Source organism: Rousettus aegyptiacus, unplaced genomic scaffold (assembly GCF_014176215.1).
Source record: "Rousettus aegyptiacus isolate mRouAeg1 unplaced genomic scaffold, mRouAeg1.p scaffold_m13_p_1, whole genome shotgun sequence".
NCBI lineage: Eukaryota > Metazoa > Chordata > Mammalia > Chiroptera > Pteropodidae > Rousettus > Rousettus aegyptiacus.
Genome location: NW_023416284.1, coordinates 58,508,936 through 58,516,966, shown reverse-complemented (window position 1 = coordinate 58,516,966; position 8,031 = coordinate 58,508,936). Strand labels below are relative to the sequence as shown.

General features: G+C 32.8%; 1 long non-coding RNA gene across 2 annotated transcripts in view; it reads right to left on the bottom strand.

Moving 5' to 3' along the window:
* The window catches only part of LOC107511585, a 40,647-nt gene that overhangs the window by 24,877 nt on the left and 7,739 nt on the right, over positions 1-8,031 (bottom strand). For both annotated transcript variants that reach the window (XR_001597108.2, XR_004955522.1), the window contains exon 3: positions 1,813-1,907. This is a non-coding gene — a long non-coding RNA (uncharacterized LOC107511585). The remainder of the gene's footprint in view (positions 1-1,812; positions 1,908-8,031) is intronic.

The window sequence follows — 8,031 nt, the reverse complement described above, 5'->3', positions numbered from 1 at the left end:
GAGAATTGTATCTTTTGCTCAAGCTTCAAAATCCATTGTTCTCAAGTATAAATAGATAATAATAAAACACACCAAAAAACTGAAAAAACAAATTACAAGAACCTTAATTGCCAGTGCTCAGAAACTGAACAGGTACTTCAATAATATAACAGTGCTATTCTGTGGCAGGCACTCTTCTAAATGGAATAATACCTTTAATTCTTCCAAAAAATTTATAGAGACTGAGGAAACCGAGATGCTTAGTAGTTAAGTAACCTACTCCAGGTATAAAACTGACAAGTGGCACAGCCAGGATTCAAACTCAAACCATCTGGTGCCAGTGCCCTTACTATTCCATATACTGTCTGTGGACCAGCAGCATTTGCATCACCTGGGAGCTTCTTAGGAATGAAGAATCTCAGGCTTTACTCCAGACCATTGAGTCAGATCCGTTTCGAAAGGATCCATACCTCAGTGATGCCATATTAAATTTAAAGAAGCACTCTTTACACTAGACTAACTTGAATACGGTTACAACACACACAGGCTAGGTTTTCCGCCCCTTACTTTTGAATTTTATAGGTAAGTTTTGAGTAAACGATTCAGAAATAAGTAATACATACTAATAACGTGTACTATGTGCCAATTAGGCATTATGGTTAAATGTAGAATTTTTCCCCAGTGTAAGCTGAAAACTTGTCTTTTTCCTATTATTCTTTCCTGTTTTTGTATTTGTACTAGATTTTAATATGGGTTTCAACCATTCATAGTGATATTTATGATGATAAAATAAACAAAGATGGTGAGACCTAATGTGTATACTTTCCAGAAGTAAAGAGCATTGAAAGAGTCATAACTGAAGGCTCTGGAGGCATTTCTATTATTCCCTTTTATGCACCCAACATCCTTAAGTGTAGTTTCCACTATGGCTTTCTCTCCATTTTTTGAATATGCAGTTTTCATTCATTGAATGAATTAATGTTTTTAGTGCATACCATGTAAGACTACTAATATTCATATTTTGTTAAAAATTGTCCCTTGCCCTTCTTCTTTTCTGTACCTTAAGTTTTAAGCTTCTCAGTGCCCAGCCAAGGCTTAGCCTTGAGAGTGTTGCTAGTTAAAAGGGTCTAAGCTGTGCCATGCAATACAGTAGTCATTTGCCACATGCAGCTGTTTAAATTTAAATGAACTACAATAAATACAATTTAAAATTCAATCCTTAGTCACTAGGAAGGCTACATTTCAAGTGCCCGATATCCTTCTGTCTCTAGTGGCTACCATATCACACAGTGCAGGTATGAATCACTCCCATCATCACAGAAAGTTCTCTTGGACAGTGCCTATTCTAGAAAGGGGTCGTTATTCTGTGTCATAAAGCCATTTCTGATAAAGAGGTGAATTGAGAGCATTCATGTAAGTATACATATGAAAATGACTGGAGAGAGTGAGATAATTACTCAAGAGAAGGAAAAACAAATGGGACTTGAGAGAGCTCAGTGGTTTGTGAGACTTATTTTTGAATGACCCTAGCACATGAAAACTACCCCTTCTAAACGTTTTATTGAGACTTTATACTGATTGACAGGGTACTTTTTAAAAAAATTCTCACTGGAATTTTCCTAAATTTTACTCTGGCCTTGTTGTAACATGCATCTTTTCAGGAATTAATTGTTGTTACTGCTTTTTTTTCATCTGTTCTGTTTGTTGTTAAAGCGAAAATTTTAAGACAATCGATCTTTCCTACCCTTATACTATTGACATCCAAAGTTAAAATATCAAAATACTTTATTTCAAGATAAATCTTATCATCTCATTAGGAGAGATGCAAATTACCTTAACTTCTATGATGAGATTCATGCTGTCGGTATCCAATTTTCTCTTAAGTTGGTCAATTGCATGTTGTACTTCAGTGATCTGGAATATAAATTCTGTGCGAGATATACAAAGACACCTTTATTAAGGGTGACATCTATACATATTTATTTTTAACTGACTTGCTGACTGAAACTACAATGTGATAACAAATATCAAAAGAGCAAATCATGAAAATAACCTATTCTTATTGCTTTGGAGTACATTACTAGTGACCTGTTGATTTCTTAAGTTTTAGATCACTTTCTCTTCTTTTCTACTACTATTATTCATGTATTATAAAAATAAAGATATTTCTAAAAGTTAAATTAGTATTTACAACTATTACTATGAAAGGAATATGTTGCATTTACAATATTAAGAAGGCTTTAGATATTGTAATTATTGCTGGAAAACCTTTATTAAAAATACTACCTATATCCAAATGTGTATTTTTTTATTTTGGTTATTTTTCTATAATCTGATTTGAATTCATTAGTTATGTAATTAGAATTCAAAAAAAAGGCATAAAATATTTTTTGCAGATTTAAAATATTTTTTCAGCTCCCAAAATGACTTATGTATTAGGGAATTTTCTAATATGATTCGTCATTTATCAAAATTATTCCAAGTATATTCTCAAACTGATGTGGGACAGAATTTATTAAAACTGAGATATCTAGTTGAGAAAATTAGATGCTGTCAGTGTAGGTAATTACTTTGACACCAATGAGATTCTAAATATAAACTTAACAGGAACACAAACTCTATGCTAGTATACCAGAATATGCTTATATTTGTTTTTTAAGATTATGAAAGAAATGAAAACCTCATGTTTAAAATTCTATAGTGTAAGGGGATATGATTACAATTGTATAACTGTATGAAATTCAACACAAAATTTTAACCCTTTCTCTCATGCCCCATGTCTAATCCCTCAGCAAGGTCAACTGGTACTACTATCAAAATACTTCCAACGTCTGCCACATTCTACTTCTTGAATGCATCCCTAGCCAATCCACTATCATCTTTTGAAAGGTACATTATCTTTTGAACTGGTCTCTCTGCTTCCCTTCTTGTCCTTCTATAGGCTTTTCCATACAGCAATCATTCCGATTTTTCTAAAATATTTTTTAAATCGTGTAAATCTCTAGCTTAAAAATCCTCCAAAGGCTTCCTGCCTTACTTAGAATAAAATACAAACTTTTTGAACTAGCCTATCTGTTCCTTGCTGAACTTTTGATTTAATCTCCCTCTACATTCCTCCTTACATATCACCCTCTAGCCACACTGGCCTTGATTTGGGTCCTAAGACCGCAAGTTCTTTCCTTTCTCCAGACCTTGACATTTAGTGTTTCTTCTGTTAAAACTGTTTTTCCCTATCTTTTCATATAATGCTGGGAATTGAGGCACATAGTAGGTTCAATAAATATTTGATGGCTGATACATGCCTTCAACTTGAAACACTCTTGTTCAAGTAGAAAGTGACTGATCATTCTCATTTTATAAAGAGAAAGAATGAGGCACAAAGCGAAGAAATAACTTGTCTAGATAAAAGATTGATCTGGTATTAGAGTCCTAGTCCTGTGATTACCAGTCCATTGTTCCAATTTGTTGACAAAATTTCTTGTTTAACATTACAAGATTAAGTTATTTCTACCATTCCCAGGATACATTTAATATTAGAAGTCAGAATCTTCAAAAATATTTCCAGACATTGTCTATAACCTTTTAATCAGTTCTAGCACAAAAACAATCAAAAGCAATAGTTTCATTGTAAATCGGGAATCCAAAAACCAGTTAATTCCATATAAACTTTTTCTGCTTATAATTCTCAAGGAGACCCCAAATGCAGGCCTCTCAAATCATTTAACATCTCTTAGACCATTATCTTAAATTTTCTTCACCCCAGATAATTTTTCCATTTCCACCAATCCTAAGAACAATGTTTGTAATCCTATTGAAAGAAAATTACCTACTTTTCCTAATTAATTCTCTCATTCATTCATTCCTTTTCCTCATTCATTCAGTTTAGCAAATAGACGTACCAACAAATGGAGTACCTATGACAGACTAGAGGACTCAAAGAAGGCTTCTAGAGTAAGTGATGTCTAATCTGAAATTCAATGAATAGTAGGAAATAGTCAGGTGAACTGAGAAAAAAAGGGACAGAAGGAGAAGATAGGATAAGCAGGTAAGAAGGCAGAGAGAAAACCATGCCTGAAGACCAGCAGCAAGAGGAGGCACATCTCAGATTCTCACATACCTAACACTTTTCCTGGAAGCCTTTCTTGATTTCTTCCATCTTATCTAGGTATTCCTCTTCTGTTTTCCTATGCATAGAGTTCTGCAATTCCTTTATCACAGCATTCACCAGGATGTATCATTACTGCCTAACTTGGTTATCGTTTTCCCACTAGGCTATAAACTCTTTGAGGGCAGTGACAAGATTGTGTCTGCATATTACTATCTCCTCAGCCCCTAGAACAGTGGCTAAATTCAGCAGACACTGAATAAACATTTAGTAAATGAATGGAAGAATAAATAAACAACTAAATGAACATCACTTATGAAAAATATTTGAACTTTAATTAAAAATACCCTATGTAAAGCATGTTGTTTATTGTATGAAATAAAGAGTTAAACAATAATTTCATGTTTTCTGTATTGAATTACAACAGTAGTGTACCATTTAAACCGTAACAGCAAAATAATAAATATAAACAATAATTTTATTCTTTGTCTCAAAAGCCTAAATTCTATAAAAGTTACATTTATTTTTTGTGATGAAATACATGTAAGACTTTACTCCCATTTTTGTTTTATTATTCTTTTTCTAGTTTATTTTATTTTCTTAATTTATGTGGTCAGAATCCCACAGGATAAAAACAACCATCCAATTTAGAATCTCTCCACACAATCTCCCAACTGCTAAAAAAGGAATATTTATGTTCGCAGTGATTCTAGGACTCAGATTTCACTCATATTTTGCTTTACATGTAAGTAGGGAAATAAACACCCAAGACCAGCAGAGTGTCCCTGGGAGCCCACATCTGAGCAGTCAGACGTATATTACCTATCAGAGAGAACTATAAACAGATAACATAGCTTACTTACATCAACCATAGTTTAATCTGAAAAAAGATACCCCTCTCATGCTTGAGAAAATACTGAGAGTAAGAATATTATCTGGTAAATCAGAGCACTTTCTGTGAGGAATCCAAAAGAAAGGGGTTTGTAAAACGTACAAGGCCAGAGATGATAATCATGGGAAGACATAGCTTATGAGACAGAGGAAAACGCTTCGCAAGAGAGAGGTGTTCCTTCGGGGCTAGGCGATAAGAAAAAAGAAGAAAGCTGCCAAGACAAAAAGAAACAGAATCTTTTTCCAAAAAGTTCCCAGATATTAAAAATAAATAAATAAATAGATGCATTTTACTATGTTAACAGAAGAGGGTGCTCCTAAACTAGACGCTAAAAAGCTTCAAAAACACTACTCTTTGTTCCTCTATAAGAACATCTGTTATTACTCAGCCATAAGAAAAGATGAAATACTGCCTTTTGCAACGACATGGATGAATCTTGAGATAATCATGCTAAGCAAAATAAGTCAGACAGAAAAAATTGAAAATCATATGATTTCAGTCACATATGGAATATAAAATTGAAAGCAACAAACAATCTAGACGAACAAACAGAAACTTACAGACATGGACAGTGGATTAGTGGTTACCAGAAAGAACGGGGGAAGTAAGAGGTAGATAGAGGCAAAAAGAGTCAAAAACAATCTAGCACCCACACAAAGTTACCTTTTAAAAACCCTCAAAACTGACAACTGAACAAAAACAAAATTTAAAAATTGCCATAAAGCAGAGAAAACCTTAACAATACTCCCAACCTACATCAAATATAATTAAGCAAGTGGTTGCAGATATTAACATACACCATAAATCAAAAATTTAACAACTCAAAATAAAATGGAAAAACAACAGGAAGAAGTGATATGGAAGTTGGCCAAACTGAAGAAAGAAATTAAACAAAATTGTCTCAGAAATGAATAAATTAGCAGGGATCCAAGAAGAAATAGATAAAACCAAAATTACAGTAAGTATAATAAAGAATAGAAAGAAGGAGCAAAGAAAATGAAACATAAAGAAAATAGTAAAATAGAAGTATCAGACATAAAAGATAAAGAAGATCCAAGATAAGACTAATTGTGATCCCTGAAAAAGAACAAAACAATAGAATGCATCTGCTATTTAAAGTGCTCTCTAATTATAGTTAATTTTAGAATACATTCTTGAAACAAAACAAGTCTTGATTTTCATACTGAAAGGGCCCACTGTGTACTTAGACAAATCTGACTGAGAATTCTCAGTTGAGATACAGCCTGGTAAACTATTACACATTAAAGGAATCCTCTGGCCTTCCAGACCAAAATACACAAGCCAGTTTACAAGGAAAAGAAAATCAGGGTAGTGTCACACTTTTTAATAGTAACATACAAAACAAAACATCAGTAGAGCAACATTTAAAAAAAAAACTCAAAAGGTAAAAGGTAAAAGTCAAGAACGTTGTAGCCAGTCAAGCTACCCTTCAAGGATCTGGGCTCTAGAGCAGGTAAAGGGCTAAAGAGTATATAATTTAGGTTTTGTAAGCCACATATGGTCTCTGTCATATTTATTTTTTGCAACTCTTTAAAAATGTAAAAAAACATTAGTAGTTTTCAGGCCTCACCAAACAGCCTACAGGCCATAGTTTGCCTGCACTCTGCTCTAGACAAAGTTTTAAATGTGGAAGAAGTAAAGGATTATCGCACCTAGGAGCTTATTCTATTATAAATGGAGCTTAAACCAATCATGAGATGATTGAAAAATCTTCGGCAAAAGAACTGGCCATAGTGTTGAGTATATTTAATTATAGACCTGAGACTGAAATAGAGGCAAAGGGGATAAGACTAGAAGCATAGTAAATAAATGTTATATTCTTTGACAAAGTAGAAATAACACAACTAAAAATACATGAGAGAAAAAAAGGAGGGAAAAGGATGATTTTTTTGATTGTTTTGAATGCAACAGCTAGGAGTTAGAGGGTAAGTTTAAATGTAACAACTGAAAAGCAAAAGAACAAATTCAAAAAAAGAAAAAAGAGGACTAGGAATACCAGCATAAATGTATTATGCTTGGTAAAAACTGATAAAAAATACAACCTTTCTAAATACCAAGAGGGAGAAAAAACAAATAAATCACATAGTAACACACAGTAACTATAACATAAAATAAAAAAAAAACAAACGATATCAAATATTATTCCTAACAATCATTTAAATATACATAACTCATCTACTAAATGAAAGATTTTCAGAGTCTCACAAAGCAAACTCAGCTCTATATTGTATGTAAAAGATATACATAAAACAAAGCAATGCAGAAAAGCTGAAAAAAAAAAGTGAGGGAGTTATGTGGGAGTATAGCAAAAATGTAAATAAGAAAAGAACAAAGGTTAATATCTTAATATGCAATAAAGAAAATTTCAGGCCAAAAGAACCAAACATTTAATGAGTCAAGGATAGTTCATAATGCAAAAGTGATAATATTAATATTCACTTAAAAACAACTTTGTACCAAATGTAGAAATCTAAATCAGAAATCACAGGTGATGTAAGGAAAAAAAGTAATGCACATTCCAATGTACCATTTTAAGTCCAAGACATAGCAGGAAAATGTGGGAAAAAAAGAGATATGGAATATGAAATACATAAACAATGTATACAGCAAGGTACACTACAGAAAGGGCTCAGAACAGAGGAAGGTATTTACAACATACATAAGCACTAAAGAACTATCACCTTTCAGAGTATGTTAAAAACTCACTAATCAGAAATCCATGGCAGACAACTCAATAGAAATATTTGAAAAGGTACTTCCAAAACAAAGTTATCAAAATGGAGTCTATAAAATATAAAATTATCATTAACTTTATGGGTAATCTGGGAAGTTAAAATTCAAATCACAATGAAATGATATTAAGGATCCAGCAGATGGACAAAAATTTTGAAGAGTGAAGACAGTGTGTTTTATTAATATCCAGCAACACTAAAACAATTATTTGAGGAAAATGGCAAGGCTTTGCTCCAAAACGTATTTAATTAAAGATCTGTGGTGGCTCTGAGCTGTGATTCTCCTACCAGGGCTTGTCTCG